Source organism: Erinaceus europaeus, chromosome 16 (genome assembly GCF_950295315.1).
Source record: "Erinaceus europaeus chromosome 16, mEriEur2.1, whole genome shotgun sequence".
NCBI lineage: Eukaryota > Metazoa > Chordata > Mammalia > Eulipotyphla > Erinaceidae > Erinaceus > Erinaceus europaeus.
Window position 1 is genome coordinate 59661522 of NC_080177.1, and position 12362 is coordinate 59673883.

The 12362-nt window shown below is 38.7% G+C and overlaps 1 protein-coding gene and 1 pseudogene across 15 annotated transcripts in view; one reads left to right on the top strand and one right to left on the bottom strand.

The window, feature by feature from the left end:
- Positions 1–12362, bottom strand: part of NPAS3 (neuronal PAS domain protein 3) — a 1061849-nt gene that overhangs the window by 944548 nt on the left and 104939 nt on the right. The gene's annotated exons all lie outside the window — the stretch shown is intronic.
- On the top strand, positions 4982–5091 carry LOC132533664 (small nucleolar RNA U109; annotated as a pseudogene).

Consider the following 12362-nt stretch of genomic DNA (forward strand, 5'->3'; position numbering starts at 1 on the left):
TTCCTAGCTTCTTCCAACATGAAGACCCCCAAATCTCATCTGCTATATTCTTACCTTTAGGTTCCTAATTATCAAACAATTTGTCCTGATTTATATCTTATTGCCTTTCAATCACCAAGTTGCAGATGCTACCATGATGCCAACCTGACTCCCCTGGGCAACAACCTCACCAGTGTACCCAGGAACCCCATCTCTCTGGACCCCTGTCCCTCTAGAGAAAGACAGAAACAGACTGGGGGTATGGACTGATCTGCCAATGCTCATATCCAAGAGGGAAGCAATTACAGAAGCCAGACCTTCCACCTTCTACACCCCATAACAATCATGGACCAATACTCCCAGAGGGATAAACAATAGGAAAGCTTCCAGTGGAGGAGATAGGATGCCAAACTCTGGTGGTGAAAATTGTATGGAATTGTGCCCCTCTTATCCCACAATCCTGTCCATCATAATTAAATCACTAATAAAAAAAAATTAAGAGAGAACTGATTCTATTTATAAAGTCCTTAGCAGCCCTGGATTAAATTTTTAAAGGTAAAGAACTTTGTTAGCACTCAGAAAAGGAAAAGACACACACATATCCCAACTTCTGACTAACATGGCAATTCACTACAAAACAGTCACAGTATGAAAGATTTCTGAGCACAACAGCAACAAATAAGCTATCATAATAATTCTACTTCTATGACTGTTGGTAGTAAAATATATTCTTTATCCCTATACAAATGTATAACCAGTTAGTGGAAAGAAAGCATTGCAACATAAAAACAGCTCTGCATTTGGGTTGGGCAGTGGGACACCCTCTGTAGGGCAGGTTATCATGCTGAAGGACCCAGGTTCAAGCCCCTGATCGTGTCACACCTTAAAGGGAGAAGCTTCACAAGTGGTAATTATTTTATAATTCTCCAAATGCTTCTCTGGAATGGTTATAACTATCAGCTGCATTCTGTAGGTGGCCAAATGGAGCTAAATGTTCATATGACCTGCTCAAGGTCATGCAGTTAGTCTGCAAGAGATCTGTGATTTGAACCCAGACTTCTTTGGTCCCCAAAACCAGCACTCTTCAAATATATAACTATATCACCTCTCACTTAAGATGATAAATACACTATCTGATTATAAAAGTTAAATGGCATTGGAAGAAAACAAAATATGCATAAAATATGCATTGATCTATGAACACTGGGGATGAGCAGTGATGAACCCAGTTAAGTGTAACGACCCAGGTTCCAAACCCCACTCCCCACCTGCAGGGGCACACCTCACCAGCACTGAAGTAGGTCTGCAGGTGTCTCCCTTTCTTTCTCCTTCTCTATCACCTTCTTCTCCTCTCAATTTCTCTCTATCCTATCCAATTAAAAAAATAATAAAGAAAAAAATAGAGAGAAATGACTACCAGGAATAGTGGATTCTAGTTCTGCACTGAGCCACATCGTTAACCCTGGTGGCAAGAAAAAAAAAATCTATGTACAACTATGTACATAGCAGCACTTTTTATAAGAGGCCAAACTTGGAAGCAACTAAGACATCCAACAGCCAATTAATTATGAAAGCTGTGCTATTCATACACAATGGAATACTACTCAGTTGTTAAGAATGATGAAGTTGTAGGAGACAGCATAATGATTATGTGAAGAGACTCTCATTCCCGAGGCTCCAAAGTCCCACCATAAACCAGAGCTGAGTAGCACTCTGACAAAAAATAAATAAATAAATTCGTGTGCCTCATCTTGGGTGAAACATGAAGAAATCATGGGAAGTGAAATAAGCCAAAAAGAGAAGGAGGAATACCAGAGGATCTCACTTATAGATGGATTTTACGATATCAGGACAGTGTAGGAGAAGCTGAATGGAACTGACAGTGAATAATGCTTATTGATTTAAGTAAGGAAGTGAGGATGATTTCATTCATGAGTGGACTATAGAGACTTGAAACACAGGAACTTGAAAAAATATATTCATATACTTCTAACTCATATCTATGACATGGGGAGACCTGTGGTGATTACCACTTGAGAGGAGTGGGGGAACAGAACTTTGGTGGAGGGAGTGGTATAGAATGATATTCCCATCATCTTATAATCGTGTAAATGCCTATTAAATCATTAGCAAAGTATAATAAAAAAAGAAAGAAATCAGGACAAAATGGGAAGAGATAAAGTGAAACGTGGGACTGTGTGGGGTGCATTGCGCCAAAGCAAAGGACTCTGGGAACAAAGGGGCAGGGAAAGAGTGGAAGAGGGGTCTTGATGTTCTGGCACATGATAGTGAAAAAGAATCTACGTTTTGGATGCGAGTGTTTTACAGATAACTATAATAGGGAAATGGGAAATTGTACCCATATGTCAACAGTTGTACTAAAAACCATTAGCCATCCCCCTACCCGCCCAATAAAATGATTTGGATGGGGGGATGGTATTGATTTCTTTATTCTTCAGAACGCATCTTTCTGGTATCATAAGTTTTACTCCGTATTGGGTATTGTCAAGGCATAATCATTTAAACAAAAAAAATGCAAATACAATTACTGAAATGATGTCATTGTAACTGGTTTGGGGATGTAGGTATAACTCAGTAGTAGAGTACACTCTATATGACTGAAACCCAGGGTTCAAACCCACACCCAAATGAACAAATGATATGTGTTAGTCCTAGAAATCAACTTATTTACAAAAATAATTGTAATGTGTGTGCTTAACCAGGTGTGCTATGGCCTGGCCCCTACAAACATAATTGTTTGTTTCTTTCTGTTGAGTTAAGTTTTATCCTTGGAAAGGATAAGCAGAAGAAGTCTCCATACATACAGCAAATTTAAAGAGTTTCATGAAACCAGCTGCTTTAAACAGGGTTGTTCTGAGGACATTGTTCATATCTATTCAAATAGACCCCAGCCAGACCAAAATGTTAATCTGTCACTCCTAACTGATCCTTTACAAAACCTTGGACCACTGCTTACAAAAGGAATGTAGTTTATTACAGTTGTTGCACTCCAAATGAATATTGATTTCAATCTCCAAATGCTATGAAAGGACTTGCATCAATTACACAGTACATCAGAGTCATAATGCAAGTTACCTAGTTCCAATGATGCACACAGCAAATCAATCATTCACTTTCACACACCTTTGAAGAGACACCAGCCACCATGAGCTTCCTTTATCTAAACCTTAAAATAAGCCATGCAGTGCAAAGTGGTGATAGAAAAGGAAGCCATCCCCAGTTTTTTAAGAGGCTCAGGCTACTGTCAGAAAGCCATTATAATTACTCCTTTTCAAGTGGGCTGTGTGTTAATACAAATACATATGGGGGGAGGGGGAGATGAAGCCTTAATGACAGCATTATGAGGGGAGGTTTCTCCTTTACATTATTTATTTATTCAATGGAAAATTATTTGGCAATTATGATAAAGCAACCAGACGACAATGACTTTCTTTTGAATCACTAATTAAAATGCTGATTGCCTGTGGAGTGAGATGTGCAGTTATGGTCAAACAAGAACTTTCATTGTGCTAAACAGCTTGGGCTGGCCTGACACCTGGCTGGGATGGGGAGGGTGTGCATCAAGCCCACTTTACTACTTACTGAAATCAGACTCATTTTTAATCAGCAAAATACGAGCATAAAGTTACAAATGTGGATGAGATAATAAGATAGCCAGTACTATTAAAATATTTTTTAAAGAAAGAAAATCCAGGTTTTCAAATTAACAACTTGTACAGTCTGAGTATATTTGATACATATCAAATGGCTTTTGATGCGAAAGCTATTTCTTCTAAGTGTGTGTACTTCTTGTGTTAATTTCTCAACAAGCTACCTTATGTACATACAGATGTCAAATAAAATGTCACCTTCTTAACATAACTGTTCTTTAAACACAATTTCAAATGACTGCTATTCAATAACAGAAGAAATATCTTTCAACTAATTATGAGGAGGAAATTTCCTTTATGTAATGTTATGAATTCAATTCTTTTAACTTTACCAAAATTATGCTTGTTCCCAATAACACTGGAACAATTTCAAAATAAAGAATACATTTTAGTTTATCTGCAAATCATTTATGTCCCAAATGTCAAATATAATTATAAAATTAAAGAAGACCAGTAACTTATGTCAGTAATATTCAACATTAAGAAATCCACTTTTTAAAGTTTCAGTCTCTTCCACAATGATTTTTTTTTGTTTGTTTTTTGTTTTTTTGTTCTGCACTGTCATACGTCTGACCACATACTCTGGCCAACTTTTTCATTCAAGCAGAGAGAGCAAGGGGAGAGGAGGAGGGGGCAGATAGATATAAACACAAAGTGAGGGAGAGATTCCACAACATTAGATGTTCTCCCAGTGCAACTGTGAGAACACCCCACATGGTACCAGGGCTTACACTTCAGCCCTGAGTATGGAAAGCAGGTGTTCTCCCAGTGAGGTATCTCTCTGGCCCAAGAATTATAATTCTTACATCTAGAAATAGAGTGGTCCTCCACTATCAGTTCAATTAGATTGTTCTTCAAAGAATCAAAGATTCCTGCCTCTGTCATTAAGTGGAGGAGACAATATTTACCATCTTAAAAAGCAGAGGATCCCACTTCTGAAAGGGCCTCAAGGTTGCAAAAAACCTAAATGTCAAATTAGTATTTTTATAATTTCTACCTCCGAAACCCTTTTATAGCATTCAAGCAATGCAGAAAAAATTTTTAAGTGCCACAGTATGCTACATTAAAAAGGGGGTTCACCCCACCTCTCCAGAACCCCACCCCACTAGGGAAAGAGAGAGAGACAGGCTAGGAGTATGGATCAACCTGCCAATGCCCATGTTCAGCAGAGAAGCAAACCTCCCACCTTCTGCACCTCATAATGACCCTGGGCCCATGCTCCCAGAGAAATAAAGACTAGGAAAGCTATGGGGGTGGGGGGAGATGGGATACGGAGTTCTGGTGGTAGTGGTGGGAACTGTGTGGAATTGTACCACTCTTATCCTACTATCTTGTTGATATTTCTTTATTTTATAAGTAAATTAATAATAATTTTAAAAGGGGGGTTCACAGGGCTACCAGCCCTAGAGTAAATAAGTAGTAGTATATTTCTCCTACATAAAAGAAAACTTTTCCAAGTAAAATAAAAATAATTTTCTAAGTAAGCACATCTAGATTTTATTGATTTATTTATTTAAAATGTCACCAGGTATATCCACTGCTCCAGGTAATCAGTAATTTTTTCCTTTCTACTTGATAGGACACAAAGACGTTGAGAAGGGAAAGGAAGATAGGAAGAGAGAGAAATAACTGCAGCCTTGCTTCCCTGCTACAAATGAAGCTTTCCCCCTGCATGTGGGAACCAGGCCCTCCAGAAATCTTAAATAGCTGTCATCATTCCTTCAAGTGTTCTGCTTTTCCAAACTTAACTCTAATTCTCCCACCTAGTCTCTGTTCTTGTGTCCATCCTCCACAATCTCTTCTCCTCACAAATGGCTGGAGAAAATAAAAGAGAAAGGATACACTCCAGATGCAGTCATACTGTCTGACTGTTTTTCTGTTTTTAATTTTAATGATAAAATAAAATTTTAAAGATAAAATAGTATGACGTATTCATCTCATATTCAAATAAAATACCTAGAAAAACTTTACACAAATGTACAGAAGTGTAAATTCTAGATCTAGTGCTTGTAGATCTCATTATTCTAGCCCATTATTAACCCTGGGAATACTCATGTGATGTTAATTAATCTCTGTAAACCTTAGTTTTCTAATATGCTTAGCACTATAAATTCTAAATATCATTAATGAAATGTCTGTCAAGTGCTAATTGAGTGCTAAGAGTCCATACACAGATATGTTCTATTACCTATAATCTCACATGTACAAATCAAATACAGAGAAGCTTAATAATCTTCTCAAAATTACGTGGGGAGAGGAAGATGGCGGCCTGAGAAGTTGCTGACAGCGAGCGCTCTGACCGCATCGTCGGCAACGGTAGGATTTTCTGCCTTTAGCAGGCCAGTTAATAAAGGGTGACACCAAAAGTGAGTACAGTTTAATTTGGGTTAAGAATTAGAGTAAAGGTGACACAGACTAGCGGGGCTCCAGAATTCCCAGGTCGCCGGGCAAGGAGAGTGCGCCGGGCATTGTCCTCCGCCCGCCCAGGAAGGCGGCTCCTCCGGCCGGTTGCAGAGCGCGGCGGGCAGAGGACCCGGAGAGAGCACTTTAGCTCGGGGGCTTCCTCTTGGGAGAATCCAGGGTCCACCGCGACCCTGAGAGCAGATCCAAAGACTTCTTGAGTATAGCTCTCATTGGATCAAAGGATTTGGAGCTAGTTTTCATTTTTGAGAAATCCTTTAAAAAACTCTGGAGGGGGGGGGTTTCCCGAAAGATGGCGCACGGAGAAGCTGCTAGCCTTTGAGCTTCGGACACATCTCGTGTAAACAATAGGATTTTCTGCCTTTAGCAGGCCAGCCAATAAGGGGCCATAGCGATCATACCAAGGAGGTGTCTATAACTTAATTTGGGTTAAGAATTAGAATAGGGGAAAAAAATTCTTTTTTCTTCCTTTTAATTTTCAAGCATACATCCTTCCCGCCGCCCCCCCCCCCCCCCATAAGCAGTGCCTGGGACCAGCTATTAGCAGGATACCCCATACCACCAAACAGGTTTTTTTTTTTTTTAAACTCACTGATACACATTTGGGGAGTTCCTCGCACTGCTCTTTAATTACAACCCTTCTTCTTATCTTCTCCCTTTTCTCTCTCTTATCTCTCTCTATCTCTTTTTTTTAATTTTTTATTATTATTTTTTTTTATCTTGTCATACACTTCTTTCTTCTTTGCCTTTCTGAATTTGTGAATTACTTTGGGGAAGAAATCTGACCCAGAGTGGACTCTCTATGTGTGTATCTCTGCTCTAGTTCCCTTTACACTCTTGTTACCCCTAGAATATACACTGGATAGTAGATTTGCATAACTGTATATTCTTGCTATCCTCTCTTTCTTTTCTCTTTCTTCACTGGGATTTGGTTACTATTTTTTCACGGACTGGAGAAATTTTTTGGCTAACTGGTAACGATTAAACTCCTTCAATACTTACTTCAGTTGCTACTGTAATTCCGGAGGTTGGTGAGTACAATTGTCATAAAGGTATTTAGTACAGTGTTACTTGTGCTCAAAACACAACAACTGAGGAACAACAGAGCATTAAAAAAAAAAAAAGAGAGAAACACATAAATAAAAAAAAAATGGGTAGATTAAAAACAAATAAAACTGCTACCCCAATGAATGAAGACAAGAGCCCAGAAGAAACCACAAATCAGTCAGAAGTAACCATAGATAAGAAAAGTATGCAAGCAATAATAAACTTATTAATCACAGAAATGAAAACAACATTGGAAGAAAGGAATGGCAGTATTAGGGAAACAACAGTTGAGACCCCCAAGGAAAATACTGATTATCTTGAGACAATTAGAGAACTGAAAGCTGAAATAGCTGTAATGAAGAAAGAAGCTGAGGCAAGGGAAAGCAGACTAACAGAAGCAGAAAACAGAATTAGTCAGACAGAGGATGAGTCAGAGAAAACTAAGAAAGAGGTGAAAGAGCTTAAAAAGAGATTGAGAGACACTGAAAACAACAACAGAGACATATGGGATGATCTCAAAAGAAGTAACATTCGTATAATTGGCCTGCCAGAGGAAGAAAGAGAGGAAGGGGAAGCAAACATTCTAGAGGAAATAATACAAGAAAATTTCCCAGACCTGAATAACAGAAAGGATATCAAGGTGCAAGAGGCCCAGAGAGTACCAAACAGAATCAACCCAGACCTGAAAACACCAAGACACATCATAGTCACAATGAGAAGAAGTAAGGATAAAGAAAGGATCCTAAAGGCTGCAAGAGAGAAACAAAAAGTCACATACAGGGGAAAACCCATAAGACTTTCTGCAGATTTCTCAACTCAAACTCTAAAAGCCAGAAGGGAGTGGCAAGATATCTATCGAGCCCTGAATGAAAAAGGGTTTCAACCAAGGATAATATATCCTGCTAGACTTTCATTCAAGCTAGATGGAGGGATCAAAACCTTCTTAGACAAACAACAGTTAAAGGAGGCAACTATCACCAAGCCGGCCCTGAAAGAGGTACTAAAAGACCTCTTATAAACAAGAACATCACTATAATACTTGTAATATATCAGAGTAAACAAATTGTTTTTTAGAATAATGGCACTACAATACATTAAATCCATAATATCAATAAATGTCAATGGCTTAAACTCACCCATCAAAAGGCACAGGGTGGGGGGATGGATCAGAAAACATAACCCAACCATATGCTGCTTGCAAGAATCCCATCTGTCACAACAAGATAAACACAGACTTAAAGTGAAAGGATGGAAAACTATCATACAGGCTAACGGTCCACAAAAAAGGGCAGGAACAGCCATTCTCATCTCAGACACGATAGATTTTAAATTAAATAAAGTAATAAAAGATAGGCAAGGACATTACATAATGATTAGAGGATCAATCAGCCAAGAAGACTTAACAATTATTAACATCTATGCACCCAACGAGGGACCATCTAAATACATTAAACACCTACTGAAAGAATTTCAAAAATACATCAATAGTAATACAATAATAGTGGGAGACTTCAATACCCCACTCTCACACTTAGACAGATCAACAAAGCAGAGAACCAATAAAGATACAAGAGAATTGAATGAAGAGATTGACAGACTAGACCTCTTGGACATTTTCAGACTCCTCCACCCCAAAAAACTGGAATACACCTTCTTTTCAAATCCACACAACACATACTCAAGGATAGACCACATGTTAGGCCACAAAGACAGCATCAATAAATTCAAGAGCATTGAAATCATCCCAAGTATCTTCTCAGACCACAGTGGAGTAAAACTAACTTTTAACAACAAACGGAAAATTATTAAAAGACATAGAATTTGGAAACTAAACAACATGCTCCTTAAGAACCACTGGGTCAGAGACTCACTCAAACAGGAAATTCAAATGTTCCTGGAAACTAATGAAAATGAAGACACAACCTATCAAAATATTTGGGACACAGCGAAAGCAGTACTGAGAGGGAAACTTATAGCCATACAATCACATATTAAACACCAAGAAGAAGCCCAAATGAATGACCTTACTACACACCTCAAGGACTTAGAGGAAGAGGAACAAAGGAACCCTAAAGCAACCAGAAGGCCAGAAATCACTAAAGTTAGAGCAGAAATAAACAACATCGAAAATAAAAGAACCATACAAAAGATCAATGAAGCCAAATGTTGGTTCTTTGAAAGATTAAACAAAATTGACAAACCCCTAGCCAGACTCACCAAACAAAAAAGAGAGAAGACTCAAATTAATAGAATTGTAAACGATGCAGGAGATATCACAACTGGCACCACAGAAATCCAGAGAATTCTGCGAAACTTCTATAAAGAACTATATGCCACCAAGCTAGAGAATCTGGAAGAAATGGAACAATTCCTAGAAACCTATGCACTTCCAAAACTGAACCAAGAAGAACTACAAAATCTAAATGCACCAATCACAGACAAAGAAATTGAAACCGTTATTAAGAATCTCCCCAACAACAAAAGTCCTGGACCAGATGGCTTCACAAATGAATTCTACAAAACTTTCAGGAAACAGTTAATACCCATACTTCTTAAGCTATTCCATAAGATTGAAGAAACAGGAATACTCCCTCCCACCTTTTATGAAGCCAACATCACCCTGATACCAAAAGCGGATAGGGACAGAACAAAAAAGGAAAACTACAGACCAATATCTCTGATGAACATAGATGCCAAAATATTAAACAAGATCTTGGCCAACCGGATACAGCAACACATCAAAAAGATTGTTCATCATGACCAAGTGGGATTCATCCCAGGAATGCAAGGCTGGTTCAACATCCGTAAATCAATCAATGTCATTCATCACATCAATAAAAGCAAAGCCAAAAACCACATGATTATCTCAATAGATGCAGAGAAAGCCTTTGACAAAATCCAACACCCCTTCATGCTCAAAACTCTACAGAAAATGGGAATAGATGGGAAATTCCTCAAGATAGTGGAGTCTATATATAGCAAACCTACAGCCAACATCATACTCAATGGAGAGAAGCTGAAAGCATTCCCCCTCAGATCGGGGACTAGACAGGGCTGTCCACTGTCACCATTACTCTTCAACATAGTATTGGAAGTTCTTGCCATAGCAATCAGGCAAGAGAAAGAAATCAAAGGGATACAGATTGGAAGGGAAGAAGTCAAGCTCTCACTATTTGCAGATGATATGATAGTATACATAGAAAGACCTAAAGAATCCAGTAGAAAATTACTGGAAGTTGTTAGGCAATATAGCAAGGTATCAGGCTACAAAATCAATGTACAAAAATCAGTGGCATTTCTTTATGCAAACACTAAATCTGAAGAAGAAGACATACAGAAATCACTCCCATTTACTGTTTCAGCAAAATCAATCAAATACCTAGGAATAAAGTTGACCAAAGAAGTGAAAGACTTGTATACTGAAAACTATGAGTCGCTACTCAAGGAGATAGAAACTGATACCAAGAAATGGAAAGATATCCCATGCTCATGGATTGGAAGAATAAATATCATCAAAATGAATATTCTCCCCAGAGCCATATACAAATTTAATGCAATACCCATCAAAGTTCCACCAGGCTTCTTTAAGAGAATAGAACAAACACTACAATCATTTATCTGGAACCTGAAAACACCTAGAATTGCCAAAACCATCTTAAGGAAAAGAAACAGAAATGGAGGCATCACACTCCCAGACATTAAACTATATTATAAAGCCATCATCATCAAAACAGCATGGTACTGGAACAAAAATAGGCATACAGACCAGTGGAACAGAATTGAAAGCCCAGAAGTAAATCCCAACACCTATGGGCATCTAATCTTTGATAAGGGGGCCCAAAGGATTAAATGGAAAAAGGAGGCTCTCTTCAATAAATGGTGCTGGGAAAACTGGGTTGAAACATGCAGAAGAATGAAATTGAACCACTTTATCTCACCAGAAACAAAAATCAACTCCAAATGGATCAAAGACCTAGATGTCAGACCAGAAACAATCAAATACTTAGAGGAAAACATTGGTAAAACACTTTCCCACCTACACCTCAAGGACATCTTTGATGAATCAAACCCAATTGCAAGGAAGACCAAAGCAGAAACAAACCAATGGGACTACATCAAATTGAAAAGCTTCTGCACATCCAAAGAAACTATTAAACAAACAGAGAGACCCCTCACAGAATGGGAGAAGATCTTCACATGCCAGACATCAGACAAGAAACTAATCACCAAAATATATAAAGAGCTCAGCAAACTTAGCCGCAAAAAAGCAAATGACCCCATCCAAAAATGGGCAGAGGAAATGAACAAAACATTCACCACAGAGGAGATGCAAAAGGCTAACAAACATATGAAAAACTGCTCTAGGTCACTGATTATCAGAGAAATGCAAATCAAGACAACACTAAGATACCACCTCACTCCTGTAAGAATGGCATACATCAAAAAGGACAGCAGCAACAAATGCTGGAGAGGATGTGGGGACAGAGGAACCCTTTTACATTGCTGGTGGGAATGTAAATTGGTACAGCCTCTGTGGAGAGCAGTCTGGAAAACTCTCAGAAGGCTAGACATGGACCTTCCATATGACCCAATAATTCCTCTCCTGGGGTTATACCCCAAGGACTCCATAACACCCAATCAAAAAGAGGTGTGTACTCCTATGTTCATAGCAGCACAATTCATAATAGCTAAAACCTGGAAGCAACCCAGATGCCCAACACCAGATGAGTGGCTGAGAAAGCTGTGGTATATATACACAATGGAATACTATGCAGCTATCAAGAACAATGAACCCACCTTCTCTGACCCATCTTGGACAGAGCTAGAAGGAATTATGTTAAGTGAACTAAGTCAGAAAGATAAAGATGAGTATGGGATGATCCCACTCATCAACAGAAGCTGACTAAGAAGATCTGAAAGGGAAACTAAAAGCAGGACCTGATCAAATTGTAAGTAGGGCACCAAAGTAAAAACCCAGTGGTGAGGGGTAGGCATGTAGCTTCCTGGGCCAGTGGGGGGTGGGAGTGGGCGGGAGGGATGGGTCACAGTCCTTTGGTGGTGGGAATGGTGTTTATGTACACTCCTAGCAAAATGTAGACATATAAATCAGTAGCTAATTAATATGAGAGGGGGAAATCAATTGTATGTCTCAAAGTTTCTCAAAAGACAAACTGAATCTTTTTAATATATAGGCTATGTATTTGATATGCGGACTCTCTCAAAAGCCTAGACCAAGTAGATGAG